Consider the following 24,907-nt stretch of genomic DNA (forward strand, 5'->3'; position numbering starts at 1 on the left):
AAGTTTTATGTTACGAAAATATGGCAATAATGTAAGCAGATCACGTTAAAAAATAATATATATTTGACTTAAAAACTGTTTTTAGTATTATTATTATTTCATATTAAAGTAATGTTTGCGTTTCGTTAATTGCCAACATAAATATAAGATACAGAAAAAAAAACAAATGACACTTCCCAGTTTTCTTTCAAATAGCCTTCTCATTACAAATGTTCACAAATTATTTTGCAGTTAAAAATTTAGAAAATGATAGGTTAAGTTTGAATAAAATAATACAAGGTTCCTCATAAAATATAGCTAACTAAATATTAATAACATAGTAGATGCAATGTCTTCGACAATAATTAATTCAACCTACCGTATTAGGTACTATTGTCTATTACTGCAGCAAAATAAATTACTATATAATAGTGTAATATAAGTATACCATAAAATATGCTATATCACTGAATTCAAATTTAGCACATAGGATGTTACGTCGACTTGTTACTCAAAGCCATCACACTCGACACCTACTTAACTGCAACAGAGCTGTTACCTATACTTTCCTGCTTTAAGTATTTTTATTTTCCATTTATTTTTATAGTTAATTAAAATCGTTTTATTGATAACAATTACAATTTGCTAATGGAGAAGATAACAATAAACAGTATTTCTAGAATACTTTTACTCACCATGTATATTCACCAAGTACCTATATATAGTATATATATAGTTGTATATATAGTATATAATATATATATATAGTTGTTTTTTGTGTTAAACATTTTTATCTTAACAAGTATGTTTTATAAACTTCAATAGTTATTGTTATAAAGGTCAACATAAACAATTGTCGACGCAAAATCTAAAAATTGTATAGATGAGTTGAACAAATTCCCGTTAAACACAATAATTATGTTAATGGTTTTAAATACGTTAGTAAATTAAAAATATGTCAACACTTTTAAATTAAAGTTAACTCGAACAAAATATCTACTTTTAACGTTCAAGACTTATTAAGTAATAAGTATTAGCTTGTAATATTTAAAACGTTTTATACTTTATACTATATAATAATATCATATCAGTACTTTTATAATATTGTTCAAAACTATTTTATTTGCAAATACCATATAGGTGCATATAATTTCGTTGTTTTTTTAATGTACAGTCAATTTATTGTATAATACACGCGTGTTTCAGTGTTTGTATTGTTTCCACACTTTTCATGTACCTACATCTGATGAAATATTAAATTCATAAAATTATTGTTAGGTAAATATTACCTACCTGTGTTTTAACTATTTTTTAATACATTTTTAATGATCATAAAAGGTATATCGGGTTCAAAATTAAAACTTGTTGTATGAATTCCCGACACAGCTGCGCGCGTAATAAAACTTATTTTACAATTTATAAAAATGTATTGGTATTTGGTATTATTTATCGCATGCTTTTTCGGCCGTAGATCGTTTGGGCAAATCGACCCAAAATGTGGTCTATTTGGGAAAATAGTTATATACCGATTGGCCTGGTGTTTATTCCACAAAAAATACTGTTTGGGCGAATAATAAGTATTATGAATATATTATGTATAGGTAAATTAATTCATATAAAGTAACATTGTATAGTAATGTAATATTGTCAATTGAAAATAAAATCACATACAGAATACAAAATAAATTATTATAAATTAATAGTAAACTTTAAAAAGATATTGGTATATCATATTATCCTAATATTATAATATACAATCAACATTAATAAATATTTTGAAATTACTAAAACAAAACCATTTAGTACATATTACGATGTGCACAATATAAACGATTAATAATGAACCCTATTTTTAATAAACATTCGCATCAAAGTTACCCGGTTTTATCTTACACAAGTAAAAATAATTTCACTCGCCCGAACGGGCTATTAATTTTTTTGTCAAAATTATCACCTTCACCCAAACAGCCACCTCCCTCTCTTCCGGGTCTAACCTTATACTATACAGTATACATATTAATATATTATGCATTTATGCATCACATTATAATCCAAAATGCGGGATTGGTAAATTGGGTCCCATATTATATCTTTTCTCGGTTAATTGGATAAAAAGGAAAAAGAGGCTTTCCGTTCATCCCATTTTTAAATATCTATAAAAAATATTTTTCAGAAGTCAAAATTTATAGGTGTGTATGGTAGAAATTTTATAAATTAAAAAATGTATGGTATGAATTGTATACATTTAAAAATAAATTTCATTTTTATTATTATAATTAAATCAAAATATACTAAGTACCTATGTATGTTTTATAATCTTTATAAGAAGTCAAATTTTTGAATTTTGGTAGAAATGGTAGCTGTACGACCAGGTGGGTAAGCGGGCTTGAAGTCAAGACTCAACTTACCTACTACCTGCCTTTTTTTTTCACCGGGACTCAATTTACCGCTTTCAAAATGTACACAAATTATCGTGGATTCAATTTACGTTTCTAGCTCCTCAAAATGATATAGGTACCTATTATATCTGATAATTTTTTTTTTTATTATTATTAATTATATCGCATACCACGAGACAGTATTTTGCGACAAAAAAAGATACGATATAAAATAGGATGACGCGAGCGTATGTTTTATGGCGACAGTCGACCGAATTACTGACTCGACGGTAATATCGGTAGCAATATAATAATAATAATAATAATTTATTATTATTATTATTATTGGCGTCCGATAAAACGGCGGCTGGTGGCCATCGAGGATCACGACGAACCGCCATGTCCGGTTTGTCACTTAAAATTAATTTTCTCCAATCTCCGCTCTCTAATAAAAGATAACTGAGAAGCAACGATATTACGATTTACGACCGGTCGATTGTAGCAGATTGTTTTTATTAGTCGGATTTAAACGAGCGCACAATTTGTATCTGTCAACCGGACGGTCGTAATTATTATTATTGTCGTTATAACTTATATTACACTCGCGTTGAATAAAGTTGTAGAAAAGTCTATACGGACTACGGTCATATATAAATGTATAGTAATAATATAAGTATACCAATATATACGTGTGTCTAATGTATATATCCGTTTTACACGTGCAGAGCACTCAGACACTGAAAAACTCGTCAATCGTCATTAAAACAGGTATCGACAAAGTATACGCCGTGTAGTCGGTAGTCTGTATTAGTGTCCTATATATTATACTTAGCACCTATATAAATGATAACTTAATGAACTCGTCCGAGTTTGGTTTTTTAATTTTGAATACAATATCGTACGACAATGTATTATGTATAATACACCATATTATGAATACAATTAAATAATAATACTTTTCGGTTTTTTGGACAATCGATATGCGGCTTCAGAATCGGATATGTAAATACAATAATTAAGGATTAATTCAGGAACTTCGTTATTGAGAAGATATTCTAGTGATTCGAGGCTGCTAGCATTATAATTCGCTCAAAAAAATGTTACGAGCATAGCAGCATACATATACAGAATCGGGACTACCGCGTAATTAAAGGCTCTCGGAAATCGGAATATATGCCTTCAGACATGAAATTATTAGTCGAGATGATTGTGTTCTAGAGTAGGTATTTAACAAAACTATGTAGTTAAGAACAAAATAATTAATCACAAGAATGTGGAATATGCAGTGTATAATATTGCGTACTAAATAGTATACACAATATACACATTATATACATAATAATATGCGATTTGCGAATTCTATTATAGCATATAGTAATTATTGCACAAAATAGAATAGCTGCAAAGTAAAACATTAGCTATAATAGACTTCGGGCTTTAAAAAATAACTAATTAATGCGTAGGTTTTCTATTGATTTTTTTACTGTGGGATCATAATATAATGTACCATGGCACGATTCGTATCTATATAACGGGAAATATTTAAGTAGGTATAGTTAGAATGATGGAAACTAATGGCTTCGTAGAAAAGTGATGTTTCCATAACGATATAAACGCTTTAAAAACTAAAAGGTATATAATTGCATCCAACCTATAGTTTTTGATGGTATAAAATTCATAATATTATACTGTCAATAGTTTATTTTACGTATATAAGTGTAGTATTTAAATTTTTTTAACATATTGATATGTTTTTGGGTATAAGTTTTTTTTTTTAGCTGATTTTTGCGAGGCCGATTTTCGTAATGCTTTGTTTATTGCCATATAGATAATGCAAATCAACAACAACAAAAAAAAAATTAATTCCTAACAAAGTGCAACTAGATATTTTTCCATTGCACGCTGTAATACTCAAAAACATATCTATAACATATCTTATAGGATTCAATTTTCCTTGCAGAGAAAAAATATCTAATAGCATAGGTACTATGGCTATAGTCGTAGGTATACTTATTCATTTAATATAATATACGAGCGACATTATTTTTTTATTTGTATTGCTATAACTGTTTTATGAAAATTATCGATTTTGAACTTATACGAGTACACCATAATATTTAATTTGGTTATTGATAATGCAAAATAAAAATTCATAATATCTAACTATCTATACGGGTATCATAGTTCATTGTGCGTCCCTATATATAAGTGTAATATTTAATTTGTTTATTAGTAAACAGTTTTATGAAAATGATCCATTTTGAACTTATACGACTACACTATTTAATTTGGCTGCTCATTTTTACTTTTTGTATTAGCAAATTACGCCGGAATTGGAGAAATGGACGGCACTAAAGGAAAAAAAGAAAGAAAAGAATCCAAAAGCGCGATGAAAATAATTAAAATTGTAAAAGAATAATGGAACGGATTTGTATTAATATTTATAAAGTAATTAATAAATACTTTATGCAACATTTTACGAAGTGGCTATTTTGCATTCATGAATTTAAAATAATGGTGTAATTTTTTTTGTTTGCAATTTTATATGCCTGGCTTACAAAACAAAAGGAATTAATGAAGTCACTATAAGTGTCGTAAAAATGGGTTTTTCTCAAATAATTAGTCAGTAAAATACTATCCGTTTTTATTTGCAATGCATTTCAAAAACCACGCATTTTATAAAACACGACAATATAATAATATTATCTTTTATTAGTATTTTTCTCTGGCGAATTATATATTTTGTATATTTTATTTGCTGCATTATTTTAGTTTGGTTTATTATATTATAATAATAATTAAAATGTCCACTGCACAACGTACGCGTATAATATATTATCTTATGCACGTAGTGAATAGTGATTATATCATGTATGATATAATATTATAATATTATGATATAGTTGAAAAATATTTAAATATCTGTTAAAGCCTCAAAGGATATATTATATTGCACGTGCATGGTGAAGGCGACATGGTTATAATGTTATTGATGCGTACTGTACCACTGTAGTCGAAGTGGGAAGCATATGTAAGGGGATGGTATATCTGCACGTTTTTAATTTCCCATTCCACCACACTTATTTTATCCAAAAACATACATCCCTTTAAAAATGTACCTATACTTAATTAAAAAGCAGGCAGGTATACATTGTAATATCCTCCTTATAAAAATAGCTTTATAATTTTTGTCCTGATACTTGAGAAATAAAACACTTTATATGATACGATTTTAGATTCTGAGTGGAGGAGTATTGAATGCATTAACTTTACAATGATGTGAGTTCTATTTTTTTTTTATATTTTTTAATATAGTCTGTTTTTAGTTTATACGGTAAGTAGTTGAAATAATGCTTGTATTTTTAACTTCAGTAACTTTTCTGGTGGATGAGTTTATCTAGTTGGTGCATTCAACGCATTCAAAATTCAAAATTCTCAGTATTTTTCAAAAGCGTTATAAATAAGCAAAATCAGTTTAGGCAGAATTAGTTTTCGACAAAATAAATTTTGTTTTTTGGCGTAACTTGAAAACAATCAAGTATTAACCCTAAAAACAAAGTTCGAGTTAGAGTTATCAAGTATTAACCCTAAAAACTGAGTTACGAGTTAGAGTTTTGACAAATTTCGTCAAAATCACAACAATTTGCCAAATTATTTTAAGTTAGAAATTCAAAAAAATTATCTTTTTATATCTAAGATTTGAAACCTTAATACAAGATTCCTCATAAGTTAGTCTACGTTTAACAAACTGGTAAATATTTACCAGTTTAACTATGAATAATAGTTTCTCGCATGGAACGATTATGTTATTTTGTTGTAATGAAAAAACGAATAACCGCGTTTAGATACTTGAAATTTTCACCGAATGTTTATATTATAATTTTCTTTACACAGTCAAAATATTTTGACACTTTATGAGCTATTTAGAGACGTTTGAAATTATCAACTTTTTTTTTAGTTTTTTTTTATAATTATCGGTAACTATTTATTACAACATTTAATTTGTATAGCTAAGGATTGAAAATGTGAAACATGGTTACTCATAAGCAGACAGCATTTTAAAAGTGTCGGCACAGCTGCGGTCAATACCTATTTGGTGACACTTGCGGTCACTCATTTTCTTATACCTATGAACTTATTTGTCGAAACAAAGTCAAATTTGTCGTCAAGAGATATCCCCTTTATTCTAAAAAGGCTATGACTACGTTACTAATATTCCTACATACGTTTCTACCAAGACAACTTTAAATAGGATTAAAAAAGGACACTATTTGTAATATGTTTGATCAAAATTCGTAACCGCGATACAGTTGCGTTCAATACCTACCTTTTTGGTGGCACTTGCGGTCACTTATTTTTTATTAATGTCCACATGCCCACCTTTTTATAGGTCATTTCAAACTCATTGTACTCATCATTAAAATAAAATAATTTTTTTAACTTGCCTGTTGTTAATAATTTAACAGTATTTTGAGTATCTGATCTTTAAAAATATTTTAGAATAGAAAGATACCTACTATATTATCATTTGTTTTTAAAACTTTATTTATTTTTCAAATATAATAATATTTAATACTTGATAAGACTATAAGAGTTTAAAAATTTGTATTAATATTAATTATTCATGTACCTACTTTATAATTGAACTACCTACATTTAAACATTATTTAATATTGATTAAATCAGTTAATTTTATTTCTCTATTACACGCTGTATTTATACCCCGTGGAACTGCCTTATAGTACCTACCTCTAACGTCTCATCAATATACTCTAACGCACTCAAGTCGTCGCGTTTCTCATATTATGTACATAAATAAATTATATTTTTATTCACGTTTGCCACTCATCCATCAGTACCTTCATCGGTACCTACCTATACAAAGTCGTACAAGTTTCATTTCACTTATTTTAACGTCGAATTATTATTATAATAACGTGTGTATATTTGTGCCACATAAGTATTTAGTAACAAATAACAACACCGTCGTATGATGTATATTATTGTATATTTATGTTTTCATGTATATATAAACGTATAATATATTGTTAAAGTATACGGCGTGTGCCAAAGTCGCACGCACTGTACGGACATTTCGCAACGATTTATTGGTCATCCGGTATTGGTTTTGGTCAAATAATAATAATAATAACCTTTTTTTTCATTCCACCACGTGTCCTCAGCTCACCGACTCGACGGCGACGACGACGGTAGCGTCTATTAAACGCCGTTGTAAATCAAACCGATACACTAATAAATAACGCACACACACACACACACACCCCGTTTCGATCTCTGTCTGTGAGCTCCAGAACATCACATAATATATACATATACGTACATTCATATGTATAAATATGCCTCCACGCCCGCGCCGTTACCCGTTTGACAAGTCTCCTCTGGCGTCTAAGTAACTAAGTATAATATGTATATACATATATAATATACATTATACACGCATGACTACGCGTGTGTGTCTGTGCAGTGCCGCAGGGTTGGGCGCCACACAGCCGCTCGGCGGCGACGCACGGCCAAGGTGGTTGCGCGGGAAGCGCCGCCGTGTACGCGTACCTATGTGTACGAAAAAAAAAAAAAAAATGTAATATTAATAACAGCCATGCAGCTCTTTGTCTTAATGCCCATCTATACCATATGATAAAAACTCTCGACCCAATGCGGGCACAAAAAAAAAAAAAAAATCGAATATTTCGGAATTCGGATCGTTAAAACGCGCCGAGAATAAACGAGTAATATATTATATTATATATTATTATATTATATAATAATACATTGTGCGCGTGTGTGTCTCGCGATCTGAGTGTTGGCAATATTCCGGTGAACGTATTGTACTATGTAATAGGCACATAGTACGATTGCAAATGTCGCACTGTCTTAATCCGATGTAAGTAAATGTGATAGGCAAAAAATGACTTTCGCGCAAAACTTATCGTCGAGTCTCTATTATTATATACGAGTAACGATATAGAGTATAATATTATTATAATGTAAAACGTCATAGATACATATTATAGTATGAGTTAAGTGTACCTATATATTATGTCCTATACTTGCCATATAATAATAATAATCGATGTGTAATGATTCAAAACAATGTCGGCAATAACTTATTTAAAATCTAATCGTATAATATATAGTCGTATTCATCATCCTATACGTTTGGAATATGGTTTTATTGAAAACAAAATATATATAATATCATTCTTGAGTTTAATGATATAACTATGTATGTGTAAATTTGATTTTAAATATACTATTTAATTAATAATTGTTATCTTCAGTAAGTTAATTTAATTAATTTAATTTAATTTACATATAAACATAATGTACAACCGCATATTAAAAAACAAAAATCTACAAGACGTTTCAAGTTATAATATGAGATTGCTATTATCTTTGTAGTATGTTAGTATTCCATCACGAATCATCTTTTTGATATATATTATACTCTTAGTAAGGTATGTTTTGTCATTTATGTTGAAATTAAAAAAGTAAATATTATTCGGATAGAAACTAAATACTTTTCCGCATTTACGTATATATCATCATTGAGTATACATGGTGAAATTTTCAAAATATTTGGACCAATTTTAACTTTTAGCTATTTATAATATTATCTATATTAAATTGACTTATTACTGCTATTAGCATAGTTATATGGCGTTAATAGTATATTGAGTTATACATTACGACAATGATATTGTGTTTGTTACAATTATTGTTTATACTGCATTTTGGTAAAAGGGCGGTTCTGCCTTTTCCGTAAGGTGTCCATGTGAGAATTTAGTGTGACAAATTCTTAGTCGGTTGAGAACTACTTCTTATTTTCGATTTAAACTTTGCATTTTGTAAAAAATAAACTCAATCCACTGTACTTATACCTATTACAAATGTAATAATAAATTACTTATAGCATTATAAATATTTAATAAAATATGCTGAGAAGGGTGCACAAAGCGTTATTCATTGTACACAATGATTTATCAGTTAATTCAAATTTAACATATCCATCACGTGGTCTACTCAATAACGAGGAATAATCGACACCAGTTACTATATAGCAGAGCGATATCTCCGATTTTTGTAGATACATTTAATACTCAACCAGCGACTTTGGGGTGCGGTGGTTAGCCGTGGTCACTAACGTATGTTGCGGCCAAACATCGTTCGTCGTCACTGGCTCCCGGATGGATGACCACCAGGTTTCTTGGCGATGAGTCCTTGCCTCACATAAAAACACGTGTCCCACCATACCTCCCCCCCACACATAATGACCCATGGGTCACAAAAAAAAAATGAATATACAATAGAAAATAATATTCATATTTAATTTTATTGATAGGTGTATACACAACTACACAAATATAATGACAGAAAAAGTAAGTTTACATTATTATAACTATATTATATTTTCATAGGTAAAAGTATAGGCAAAATATTATGTGTCTATAATACCTAGTGTCTTAGTAGTTAAATTATTGATTCTCTTGGTATAAGTTAATTATCAACAAAGTTCGAAAATATAATATATTTATATTTTATATATTAAATAGTTTACAGCCATATATAGATAATATTACTATTATAGACTATAGGTATAGGTAATTATTAATTATACGTTGTAATTATCTAAACTAAATGAGTTACTATGTTAACATATTTTGTGCACCGCAATTTAAAAAGATAATGATTTATTAAGTGTATTTTAACTTAATTGTAACCCCCTTTGGTGAATACTAATACTTTAACTGAAAATCATCTTTGACCCCTGGGGGAAATATGACTGAATATTGTTAGACAAAACATGTACAAAGGAAATACGTCAAAGTCCGTTTAAAAACAAAATAATCATTGTTTTCAATGAATGAGAAATAAGAGAAATTAACAATCGCACACATGTTCACACGGTTATAAACAATTAATGTGTTATTAATTATCGAACTTCCTTCAACCTAATTACCGGATAACGTTTCCTGTAACTATAAATGCGTTGCGTTTATTAACAATTAATAGTGTATTTCATACATCAGACTGTGTTAATCTATTTTGTATTGTAATAGTATTTGTATAGTACTAGTATAATGTGTACAGGATTGTTATATTTGGTGAGTGACAACTGACAAGTATACATACGATCAATCCATTGAATAACTACAGTACCGTAACTGTAGATAATATATTATAATTTATTTAAGAACAATACTAATTTTACTGTTTTTATGATTTTCCAATTCTTAATACTATACAAAAAAAAAAAGTAATTCAAATTTAAACTTAAAATTATAATATTTAAATGTGTAGGGTAATAAACTAGAAAAATTAAAACTTAAAATATGTTGTCATATATTATTATTTCAACGATATTTCTGTTATCACACATAAGTCATAATTTATTTGAGTCATAGTAACAAGTTATAACTTTGTCATAAAGTTAATAATATATTTACAAATATCAGTGATAAATGAATAAATCAAGTACCTATACAGAGGTAATGAATATAATGATATACGCTTAGTTGTGGTAATGTTGCGTGGTAAATAATATAATAACTAAGTATTCATACATATTTTATACTGAATGAATAAATATGTATATATTACATATACAAAAATAGCCAGTAATAATTAATCAGGTATAATTGTTCGTTATTTATCATAAATTAAATATGAATTTATAGTGACAATTTATATTAATGAAATATTGTCTTTAATCTTTATCTGATATAACATATTTTTAAACGTTCAAATGCGTTTGTTATAATTTTAATCAAAGCAACAATGACGATTAACGACTACATTCACGGTTCCCTAAAGGCTCGAGAGTTGATGGCGTTAAATATTCCTGAATAACATATAAGAAATATCAAATAAATATATTCACACCACTAAAATATAAAGTACGGAAAATCGAATTAAAATCTTAAAACACAGAAATTACTTAAATTAATTAATAAAATACAGACAAGTGAATATTATTTATAGTAAATATATCATTGAAAAATCTAAAGTATTTATGTATCATGTCTTAAATGCAATATACATAATATACGTAATTTATTTGGATGAAAATAAAGTTTGTCTTACAGTGTTTACTTATGCAAACAGATTTATACATTTTTAATGAACTGTATAATGAACAAATAGGTAATGGAATTTTTTTGTTTAAACGATTTTCGACACGAAAGAAAATGTTACGAAACGCGTATCCCCCGAGGTGTTTGTGCGAAAACAAATATTATATTATTATGAGACTTAAACATTATAAGTAACCTACCTAGACAAATGTATATATAGAATAACGCAGAACAACATTATTACCGTAGTATGCGAGTAGTCGAAAAACGAACGTCTCTACCTACCTACATAAAGTTTCAAGTGGAAAAAAAATTCCACTAGAAGTGTTTAAATCTTTGCGGGGCCCGAGACGCATATTATAATATGCTCAGCTCTTATCGTCTTACATCGTCGCCGTGCGACGTGCGTACCACTTATATGGACTTCGTACGATTTTTTAATATTTATACATAACCTATATATAGCGTGTATATTATAATAACGTATACATGTGGGTTTACGGTCGTAAAGTTGTACACAATATGTGCGATGTACTCAAATCTGCACTCTGTATACTGCACATATACACCTGCCTCATCCCGATACGCGTATTTTATCTACGCTCGCGAACCCACCCTGCAGCGGCACCCGCAGGTCGGACCTAGGCGGTGTGTGGGTATACGGACGACGACGACGACGACGACGACAACGACGTCCGCTCCTACTCGTCCGCTCGCAGCGTCGTCGGGCAGATGGAACCGTTCCAGAGCGGTCTCGGCGGCCGCCCGTGCGCCGACCAACCCTTGTCCGCCGCGCGCGCAATCGATAAGCTCGCGCGCTATAGTCCGACGCCGCCGACACCGCGCCCGCGCCAGTCCCGCGCGAGTGGGCGTGCAGTGATTGCTGGCTGCTGCTGCTGCTGCTGCTGCTGCTATGGTCACGCACACGTCTATACGTAAAATACATATACGACGAACGCATTTGTGTGGGTGCGTGCGTGCGTGTAGTTCACAAATAGTGTATGCAAATCACAACCGAAAACCCCGCAGAAAGGTATATACGCACATGTATATTATATGGGGAGAGTGTGACAGAAACGGAGAAAGACAGATGTGAGTGTGTGTGAGAGAGAGACGGAGAGAGAGAGAGAGGGAGAAAGTATAGAGAAGTTGAGAGCAGAGGTTAAGAGAGAGAGAGAGAGAGAGAGAGAGAGGTTGAGTGAGATAGACGCGAGGAAATAATTAAACAGAGCTGCGCCGCCGTTGAATAACAAACACTAACCGCGCGTATAATGCACATATATATTATTATATATGCGATAGCGTCCCCGCGCGCGCTACAGCGATTCACACCAGCACGGCGTGGAGGGGTGTGCCCCGGCACCGTCGAGGGGGTGTCGACGACCGGCTGCGAGGGGGTTTAATTTATTCGTCCTAGTGCCACACGAAAACCGTGTTCGCTTTAAAACGTTAATTTTTCGGTCCTGCCCACGCGCTTTTTGCACCCTTTACGTGATTTGCATACGAAAGTTTCGGTTTGTAGACTTGTCGACGGCGTTTTTATAGTGTTTTCGTTTTTTATTTTTCACGTGCATATACTGCGGGAGAGGAGGAAGAAAGTTTTTTAATATAATATAATTTATACCGTTCGCAGTCTTCGCACCCATGCGTACATTGTACAATTTAGGTATATACATACTGCACGTACCGATATTTTAAAATATGCGTACACAATATGTATGAGCAGGACTTCATAGTACGACTACCGATTTTGATTAATCGCACCGGTTATTTGGCACCATTTTTCTACATCACACGCCTCCCGCCTCTTATTATTATTTCTTTTTTGGGTCTATTATTTATTTTCCAACCGTATAATATACCCATACTAGTATATTCTCGGTTAGGTTAACGGTGATTGTTTTCAGTTCGTTAGAAATATGAAATTAAACACGTGCAATGTACGTACTATATACTATTATACGTGCGCTTCAAAATATCTTAATAATTTACATATTATCTACTTCGTGTCACACGATAACGCGTCAGTGCAAACTTATTATTACATAATCACGCAGAATATATTATTCATTTGACATTTGAATATGAAGTCTATATTTTACCTTTCAGATATAAATCATTTGTCTGTATTAACATTGGTATAAAAGGTTTGTTTTTATGATTCAGCATAATTGTTCAACATTTAAAGGAAAAACAACAAGTTTGATCATTGTGTTTTTTAAATTGTATGGTTATCTGTTGGTTTATACAACATACATTATTTCACAATTGTCTTGGGTATTTGTTTATTAGTCTATTTTTTAGTCTTATTACAAAAAAATGGCCAATTTAACATATTTTGCTAGACAACTTTGGTTTATATTAGTTATTAGCTATTTCCTTCTTATACACATTCAGTTATTATCATTAAATATAACACGTTTGGCGACAAAACTATAACATATGTTTGAATACTATCTTTTTCTGATGTCACACATTTGGATATTAAGCCAATAATATTATATATAATATAATTTATAGTATACAATATTATATGCATTTTTTTATGTATGCACGTAAATATTTGATTACATAATTTTCATAAAAATATGTACCTATTTAAGTATTCAACTTAACATATTTACCATATTAATATTTATATGTTAGAGTTTAAGGCGTGCAACGTTTTCAAGTATCAAGTGGAGCTGTGCATTTTTTTTTTAGCTTATAGTAAAACGTAATTATATCTTTTTACAGAAGGTTTGAATGAAGTCACAACGAATTCAATTTTGAAATTTTTATATTTATTTTTGAAATTTTTATTTTTAAATCATTTTTTGCCTTTTTGGTTATTATATTCTTTTTTATTATATTTAAGAATATTTTTCTTATATCAATTGCTCTCAATCAGCATTTTTTTACACACATTTTACTGACAATTAATATAGTCGTCAATAATTTTTATATTATAAGTAGATATAAAAAAGGTGGGTAAGTGGATGTCGCTCTGCTATATAGTAGGTTACAAGTGGGTCACTGTAATGGATGGTGTTAAATTTGAACTCAATGATATAATATCATTGTATAAGAAAAACGATTCTGAGCGAAAACGGTCAGTCAGCTTATGATATTACCAAGTATATTTGATGATATTATTGTGAATAAAATAATTTATAAATAACCTATTTACGTGGAGCCTTGTTTTCAATTTTCAATCTTTAGCTATAAAAGTTGAACATTTTATAAATTTTTAACTACAAAATAATTAATAAATTATAAATTCGATAAATAGTGTCAACATTTGAACTTTAAATGCTTATAAAAAAAAATTGTGCCTATGTATTTTTGATATTTTTCAACTGCTATTAGAACGATATATCAGGAGCTAGTAGAAATTTTTTTTTTTTTTGATACAGGTAGACAAATTTATGGATAATCTTGTATTACAATTTCAAATCTTCGATTTAAAAAGAAAAATTTTTATGAATTCTCAACTCAAAATAATTTGCTAATTTTCGTGATTTTTCCGTATTTTGTCAATATTTGAACTTTAAATGCTTATAAATAAAAACTGTGACTAAGGATTTTTAATTTTTTCATCTGCCTTTGAAACAATAACCTTGGAGCCTTCTATTACATTTTCAAGCTTTTTTACCCAACAGATAAAATTTTATTGCTATTTATAGGAAAAAAAACTAAAAAAAATGGAAAAAGAAAATGTCCGTAAACAGCTCAAAATAAGTTAAAATATTTGGAAAATATTATGGTGTATAGAAAATGCTAATATAAACATTCAGTCAAAATTTCATATCCCTACGGTCATTTGTTTTAGAGTTATACCAAAAACCAAAATCTATTTTATCGAAAACAGATTTTGCGTAGAAATTCCCGTTTTTCCTTAATTTTTCTTTTGTTTTTCACGTCGCGTTTGAAAACTACTGAGAAATTTTTACTTTTGACCCCCTAAAGTACCAACTAGATTCACTTTTCTGTGAGAAAAGTTACTGTTGAAGAAAATCCAAACACTTTTACTGTCCTAAAAGCTGATGACAGACACAAAAATGAAAAAATAAAAAAAAACAAACATCATTGTAAAATCAATACATTCATCGCTTCGCTCAGAATCTAAAATTCAAAGTTGGTAATTAAAATTATGAGAAATTCCACGTAAATAGTCGTCAATATTGAACTCCTTTAGTAGCTTCGTCTAATTGTTTTTATTTTCACGGCAGTTTCTTTGTATTTTTTTTCTTAAGTAGCTCAAATCATGCAGTATATTTTCGATTTTAAATCGGTTTAAACTTTTTCTTTTTTTAGTGCATTTTTAAATGTCCAGATTGAAGGACGAGTGGCTGTTAGGATAGAGTTGAAACAATTATGTCAACCTTCAACAGAGTTATTTGTTCGTGGAATGTCGTGTCCTATCATTGAATAACAATTCCAAACGTCGATTGAAAATAAGGGGGGGGGGGCTCTTCTGCAGCAGAATCTACATTCTACGACATGGTCTTTCGATCCATGTATCACCGAAATAATTAATGAAGTTCGATAAAATGTCATCATTTTGTCGGTAAAATTCAGATTTTAGCATTTTTCAGCTATTATATAATTCTCGGGAATATAGGTTATTGGTTATTAGTGCTGCCGATTTTCTTAAATTGGGAGACAAATCAGAATTATTTGAATATATCTTTGTTGAAGTCCGTTAGATTGTATATGACGTTAAATACTTTGTCATAGACGAAAAAACATCCTTTGTTATATTAATGATGGAAATACTATAGCTGATTTCATTGCACCTTTTTTAAAAATCGAACATAATCGATTTAGGGTTAAGTTGTGAGTATATAATAAGTGATAACTAATAGGTTTTAAATGCTAAAAACATAAGCGCTTAAAATTTTATAAATTTTTTTATTTTGAAGCCGAATATAGACAGTTGGTAGGTACTATAGGTACTACATTTGAGTATAACGACGCATGATTACAAAACAAATATTGTTACTCTTACTGGATGTATGGTATAATGTAGACTGTGTAGGTTCGAGTTTTCAACAAATAAAATGCAATAATATCAACGTGCGATAACTTTAACTTGCGTTAAAATTGCTGTAACGTTTTTACCACTGCTATAACTTTACCTCGATATTTTGACATGACACTAGTACGCACCACCTATAGGTATATTATAGGTCCCAATACATTGGTCCAATCATATGCACGGATATTGGGTATCTCTTTCTAAATGTAATAACTTCCTACTTACATCGATAATATTATAGCGGACTGCGATTTCTAAACAATATTATTTTTATGTTTATGTTTAATAGTTAAATTGTACCTATTTTTAATATTACAAATATTGTATTAATTATGAATTGCGGTAGGTTGAACTCAATTGTTGATTGGTGTTAATACGTTAGTGGTTTTTGTTGATTTATTTTTGGCAGTATACCATATTACCATTGAGTACTCGATGGCACTATTAAAGCTGACCGAGTTCCTCGTTTTTTTTTAATAAAACCGACGAACCGTATTCATTTTCTCGAAAATTGTGTCCAATTTTACCTCTGTTCTTGTTTGTTTTTCCCAATTAGTATGAAAAGTACTCGACATTTAGTACACTTGACCAATGTACCTACCAATTTGGCATTTTCTACGTTAAGCCACCATTAATTATTTTTTAGACTGAAGACAATGTTCTACTCCAAAACGTGATGACATATACATGGTTTAAAACTACAAATACACTCCTACATATTATCATTGTAAAACGTAGAGAAAACTATATTACTCTTTAATCATACAATAGATTTTATTGAATAGAAAATTAAATAATCATTTTGTATTTTTTAATACTATAATATAATCTATACATACAATAAGGTGCTAAAAAAATTGGAAACGCTTCAATTACTGTTTGCATATATTTTTATACCAATATACATAATATATATATTGATAATAGATAACACTGCTGTACATTTATTAGGTAAAATGTTTTGTAACGCGGTCGGGGGAACGACCAGTTGAATATAAGATATCCAGGGAGCATATCATTCAATCGTAGGATTCTATAGATATAAATACCGTATAGCCAGGGGCAGATATGTAGATATCAGGATCTTAAATATATTAAAATTACTATAGGATTCCTTTTCAGTTATAATTATGTTTTATTTTCTACAAAATACTTACAAATATTAATACTCACAAATATATCAACTATGTTCTATTATACTATGTAACTGTATCGTAGTCATATACGGAGTCCGGTAATCGTAGTGTGTATTGAGGTCTAAGGTGCACATCGAACTAACTTAGTAATACATTGCGTGTGTTGGCCTTACAATAATTATGTGTGTGTGTTTTAATATTAATGTATCGGCCAGCAGTTAATCGTACATATACGGCAGAGTTCGTATTATAGGTGTCATGTAACATAATATTTATATTTATAATTGTTACAGTTTAATCATCTCATATTAATTTTATCGTACTGTAGTTTATCAGTCCTAACTCCTAATTAGTCTAATGACCGTTTCCAAACTTTTTTAACACTCTGTATATATTTCAGAATATTATCATAATTATTTACAGTATATTTTCTTCAACTAGTAAAAAGCTAATAAAACAAAAATATAACTACCATGTAACCACTATATAGGTATAATATATTATGAAGCATATATATGTAAGCATTCTAATCTATTCTATATTGAATCCATTTGAATTGATATATATGAATTGATTAAATATAAATCATACTATCATAATACCATCATAGTACCTATCTGTAATTGGATCCCTTCACAATGTTTCTACTCAATTCTATTAAAAACATAAAATACTGATAAGTAGGTATAGGTAATAACTATAATAACAAATAAGTATAATACAATTAATACTATTACTATACCAGGTTTATTTAACTAAATAAATTATAATTATAATAATTTTTGAAAATAAGTGTATTTTTTTGAAAACTGAAAAAAGTACCTACCTAAGTGATGAATTAAATATAATATTATAAGTGTATATGTTACGGGCAATGTAGAATTGACAATAAATATTTTTGTATTATTCGAATAAAATAAATGTTTATTACTAGGTACGAAGTACCAGAAAAAACCAATTCAAGGACAAATTTAATGCAGTAGAGCTAACATAAAATATAATTATAAAACATTTTAGCTACCTTTTTAAGGTTAATTGAGGTGTTATTTGCTGTAAGAAGTTATATAAGCCGTAAATTCGGAGTAGGTAGATACACCTATATTGATTTTTAATATCTTATTATATATCTTATTTCAAACATTAAATTGGGTATGGACTAAATCGGTAGGTATAAATCCATTAAATATTTACCACCTGCATTAAAGTGTTTTATTTTTAATTGAAACATAAAATTAATTACAAAAATAGTATTAGGCATCTAAATTAAAAAAAAAAAAAAAAACAATTACATCCAAAAAAAAAAAAAATACAAATAAGGTTTAGTTTTAAAATATTTTATGGATACATTTGGTTTTATAATTATAAACATCAAATAATATGAAATAATTGTTAAACATCTGTGACGTTAAATTGAGTTGTATCATACAAAACTAAACGTAAGCAATATAGATATAACCACATCAGCACAGTAATCTGAAACGCAATTTCAGCGGCTCAAAATTCTCGAAAATTTAACGAAAAAATAATTACCTGAAACACAGACATAAATATAATGTATCTAAATATACAATTAAAATGTATCCATCTATATGCTTAAACATGAATACGTATGATTATGAAATTTTATGTTTCACTCAAGGAATATTATATATATTTTTTTCTTTTTTTGAATTTTTTTAGAAATAGTATACTCTTGAGCCTCTAAAATAGCGTTTCAGACCACTGTGCATCGGTAGGTATACGTTTTGTATAAAAAAATTTAAATGTTTTTTCGTATCGTTAAATTTAAAAAAAAAAACAATTCAGGATGGTCTGCGGGTTGACACGAGTTAATTAATATGGGAGGGTTCTGAGTAGCATAATAATATATTAAGTGAATATTGGTTTTAGAATAATATATTTCTACTGGTATCCCGTCGTGCTCATTCACCTGAACACCAGCACCCGATGTTCTATCGATTTATTTTCTATCAGTCCTGCTCAAAAAAACGTCTAACGACCTACCTATACTTATATTTTTAGATAGGATATAATATGACGCATTATAATATTGTTTTTTACCTAATTATTGATGGTTGAATTTGGCAAGATTTTTATCTTGCCAAATTATAATTATAATAAAAAGGTCAAAATAGAACTGTGACATAATATATATTGTAAATTAAATCTGGATTGAAAAGCCAATTTTACACACTGGTTTGCTCTAAAATTTTAAGACTGCATAAAAAAGTACAACTTTGTTATATTTATGTAAAATCATAAAAATGCGAAATAAACATAATCTTAATATGGTTTTTAACGTAAAATTTTTAACACAGGGAAGAACTGACATTACACCTAAATTTGTAATGTTTTAAATAATGATTAGGTAGGTAAATAGAAAAAAAAAATGTGCAAAATTTAAATTGACCTCGACGTGATTTGAACACGCAACCTTCTGATCTGGAGTCAGACGCGCTACCGTTGCGCCACGAAGTCATTGTAGATAGGTACATAAATATAAGAGCTTTAAGTAAATTGATTTATTTTAATGTGTAAATAACGATTGATACTTAGATATAATATTCTAATCTATTAGTTTTAATAATTAAAATAATGATTTATAATTTATAATCTATTTTAAATTATTTTATTTTAAACCGATAAGGAATGGTAGGTGTCTGTTGACTAAAATTATATCCATACAGGTTATCTGTAAGAGAACAATTTATTAAATATTTAAATACATTTTGTAAACAAACTATTTAATTTTCTCAGCTTTTTAAGTAGGTAAAGGTTAAGTTAGGCCTAATCTAACCTACCTATAGACTATAGACTATCTGGCTGTCTGACTATGGAGTATAAGCACCGAACATTTACATTGATGTTGTCAATGTTGTTATGGTTGGCTATTATAGTGTACATATTATCATGTCCTATATTCATTTATAGGTACAAATATGGCACAATAACATTGACAATAAATATGTGGACTTCTAACATAATATTATATATTACTTATACATTAGTATACCAATACTGCCCTTTTTAATACAGTTTAAAGTTTTACAAAATTGGATTTTTAAACAAAAAATACCAATTTTAGTTATTTTGCTGTAAATAATTCAAATTTGTTAGGAATTGAAACTTTTCGCTATTACATTATGTATATAGTATTATATAATGTACATATACCTACACAGTGAAATTTTCAAAATTTTTAAAATATTTAGATTAATTATGTAGGTAACATACAGTTGTATCATGCATAATATAAAAAAATTAAACGTTATTAATATTAAAATTATTAACTAGATTAAGTAAACGTGTATGTAATGTGTAACAATAATTCGTATTAAGTCTTAGTAAGTTTTAGCAGATGTAGCAACATAGAAACTAGGTTAAGCGATAATATTATATAAGTGATAGCCGATATAGGACTAGACAAATGTGCAGGGTCCTTTCAGGGGTGATGCGGTCACTGTGACACTGTTGGACAAAACAGTAATGGAGTTTTATATTTTTAATTATTGTGTGTGTTTAATAGTGTATTCACGTCAAAATCGATCGGCGTATACGAGAATAGTACAATAATTAATGTACAATACAAACGTCATATATTATACTCTTGCGAATTGTTTTTGGTAAATGTTAGGTCAACCTATATCTCATTAGTTACTCGTTATTAGGTATACCAATAAGAAAACGAATTACTTACAGCAATAATAGGCTGGTTATCAGAATGTTTCATCGTTTATAATGATTTGTCGCTGAATTCGAATTATCACAATCATTAAAGTGACATTATTCGCTCAATGATATAGAGGAGGTACACTATATATATTGATACCTTTATATCATATACAGCAGAGCAACTTCCCCGTTTTTTTTTTTCACTGGGAGTAAAGGTAATTTAAAAATGCTTAAAATCGTGTCGACTGAGGCTTTAACTATTATAGTGTGGAAATAATTTCCAAAATATTATTAATTTGAGATAGGTTTAATTGTTGGGGGCAAAAAAAAACACGACGAGTCATTGTGGTACCTTTATATACGCATCTAAAGAATATATAATATTATATTGACACTCTCAAAACGAAAAACTCATCAAGTGAGTTCATAAATTAGCCGTGTTGCGCACAATGATTGTTGTTGTGTATCGTTAGAAGTGGCAAAAGTAATTTATATTCGTGTACAGTAAAAAAAAACAAAAGTGTACGACGCTATTGACCTCGACGTGATTTGAACACGCAACCTTCTGATCTGGAGTCAGACGCGCTACCGTTGCGCCACGAAGTCGACGAACGAAAGTGAGAACTTTGAGTGTAATAACTTATAATAAGTGAGCAATATGAGAGCACCGCCAGCGGGACAACCACTTTGGTTTTCGTAGAAATTCTGCAGAATATTATATACTTACGAGGATGTCAGCGCAGTATATTTTCTTTTCTCTCTCTCTCTGACCCACGCGCAACACGGAACATTTTACGTTCACATCATTAATGAGTATAATATCATATTCATTTTTCAAATTAGAGTGAAATTACACATACAATTTAAAGGAAAGATTATTATCATCTAGGACATCACATATAGGAGCTTTATAATATTTTAATTTTAAAGCGAGTTAAATGTATTTTAAAAAGTACAAACAATTTACAATTTTAAAATAATCATAAACCGATTTAAAATTAAAATATAATAAAACTATTAAATGAGTTTTATTATTTTTTATTAATTTAAAATATTATCAAAGCTGAAATTAGAAAAAAATGTAATTAAGATAATTAGTGATTTTATGGTAAATCAATAAACAATCATTATTTATTGGGGAACGAGATATAAAGAAACATATTGAAATAAAAATTTTTTTAAATTTTAAATTTTTTGTGACAAAAAGAAACTGACCTCGACGTGATTTGAACACGCAACCTTCTGATCTGGAGTCAGACGCGCTACCGTTGCGCCACGAAGTCTTGTAAATATGGTGAGCAAATTTAAAAATTTAAATTCAATTCAATTTTTATGATATGTTAATTATAAATGAATAATTATAATTTACAAATACTAATAGGACATATCATAAAAATAATTATTTAATCATGCGTTGATTGGTAAAGTTAAAATACAAATAAAATTCTACAATTAAAAATATTCATATTACATCCTTTTATACAGTTGTACCACCCAGTGTCCCAGTGGGTATAGGTACCTACCATTATGATATATTAAAAAAATAATAATATTGGAAAACTAGGTATGATGTCGACCTATGCCGTACACATTTCCTCCACTTCACGCGATGAAAATTAAAATCAAAAATCAATACTTGGCGAACTATAATAAAATATATAATCAAACGAGTTGGGTATCTGAATAAAAAATAACATTCTGGGTTGGAGTATATTTTACGTTTTAAATAATTTTCTCGACCCACACCATCAATTCCAATTGACAGAGTAATTAAATATGTCGATTAAGAAGACGTCGCACCGGCATAATATGTTGTATTCGTCTTACACACGGGTACGGCATAGCAAGAACAGTTTTAGCGCGGGACAGAACCGATCAACCGAGAAGGCTACAGTCATAACTAAGAAACGAAATTTCACCACTTAAAAAAGAAGAACTTTGGCTATCCAACATCGTTTTTTTTTTTTCGATATCGGAACTTCAAAAAAAGTTATTAAAGTTTAAAAACACAAATAATACTGGATTTTGAAACAATAATAACTTTTTTCGTATAAGTGATATCAAAAAAATTAAAAAGTTATTACACAGCCAAAGTTCTACTTTTTATGTGGTGAAAATGTTGTTTCTTAGTTATGACTGTATCTTTCTCGGTTCTTTCCCGCTCAAAACAGCTTTTGCTATGTTGTACATTTGTAAGACGGAGACAACACATGCGAGTGCGACGTCCTCTTAAGGAATTGTGTTAATATAAGCAATTAGATTAGAGTCACTCATTACCAGGGCTCATAACTTATAGCTCTAAAAAAGGTTGTTATAAGCGCAATAATATGCTCTTAAAAATATTCATATAAGCGCTTAAATATGCGAAAAAAAAACATTTGTATAAAAAAAATTATCAAGCTTTTATTATTAAAAAAAAAAAATTGAATAATATTACATCGAAATTATTGTGGTAAACGACTTGTGGTACTCATTTATTCTGCGATTGTTCTGTTATTAAAAAAAAATTATAAATTATAATTAATAATGAATAATGATACCTATATATTTATAGTGCATATGCTACAATTTCTTTAACGATGGGATTACCAAGTATCAAGCATACACTCTCGCTAGGTCGCACGTCATCTAAACTCGTATAGTTATAAATAGTTTTTTCTTATAATATTATAAGAACAATTAATTGACACGAATTAATTACTAATATAAATAATTAATACGACTATAATTACTTTTTATTATTAAGAAAAAATGTTTTAAAAGCTACGGAACTGAAAACAAAAAAAAAATAAATAAATATTATGCAAAAATAATATTGGAAAATAGAAAAAAAGCAAAATAGCACTTATACTTCGAAATATGCAAAAATATGCAACATAAAATTTCGAATTTAGCTTCTTGGTTATCTGAAACAAATTTATAGCTCACATAGGTATCTCTAGGACCTCTCAAAAAAAATATGCAAATGCTAGAAGTTATGAGCCCTGCTCATTACTCATTAATCGTCGGTGGCTTATTTTTCGAAATGATGTACTAGAATTTTGTTGGTTTTTACTTGAATTTACTTACTTAGTGCTTATAATATATATTTGAATTTATATTATTTTCATTTTAACCTAACATTTATATACGTTTGCAGTATAACAATAAATTCTTTTGTTGAAATTAATTTGACTGATTTGATTCCATCACCTCACTATACCTACTCCTTAAATTAGTTGTTAAATGATTAGTTTTTAAAAACTGAAGTTTCTATTATCATTTCATAATATAGGACACTATCGATTTATGACCAAAAAGAATTCTGATTGAAATCACACTCGACTGCAATAATTAGAATTAAAGACATGTCATCGAGGGCTTACGCATTATAACAATAGTAACGAATTGTTTAACGACATTTATCACTCTGTCAATTACCTACCATGGATTTGTGGGTCGAGCCTCAAGCAATTTATTTAAAACGTAAAAATGTAAATTCTAACCCGGAATATAATATTTTATTCGGATACCTAACTCGTGTAATTAAATATTATTTTTATTATTCGTTAAGTACCTATATCAGATTTGATTTTAATTTTTATTGTAGGTATGGAGTGGGGAAAATGGGTACGACGGAGTTCGACATTA

General features: G+C 29.2%; 3 non-coding genes across 3 annotated transcripts; all 3 read right to left on the bottom strand.

The window, feature by feature from the left end:
* Positions 1–20,011: 20,011 nt before the first annotated feature.
* Trnaw-cca (transfer RNA tryptophan (anticodon CCA)) lies at positions 20,012–20,083 on the bottom strand. Its single transcript has one exon. It is a non-coding gene; the product is annotated as a tRNA-Trp (tRNA).
* Positions 20,084–21,811: 1,728 nt separating this feature from the next.
* Positions 21,812–21,883, bottom strand: Trnaw-cca (transfer RNA tryptophan (anticodon CCA)). Its single transcript has one exon. It is a non-coding gene; the product is annotated as a tRNA-Trp (tRNA).
* Positions 21,884–22,488: 605 nt separating this feature from the next.
* Trnaw-cca (transfer RNA tryptophan (anticodon CCA)) lies at positions 22,489–22,560 on the bottom strand. The gene has a single exon. It is a non-coding gene; the product is annotated as a tRNA-Trp (tRNA).
* Positions 22,561–24,907: the final 2,347 nt, after the last annotated feature.

This window comes from Metopolophium dirhodum, chromosome 4 (assembly GCF_019925205.1).
Source record: "Metopolophium dirhodum isolate CAU chromosome 4, ASM1992520v1, whole genome shotgun sequence".
Classification (NCBI taxonomy): domain Eukaryota; kingdom Metazoa; phylum Arthropoda; class Insecta; order Hemiptera; family Aphididae; genus Metopolophium; species Metopolophium dirhodum.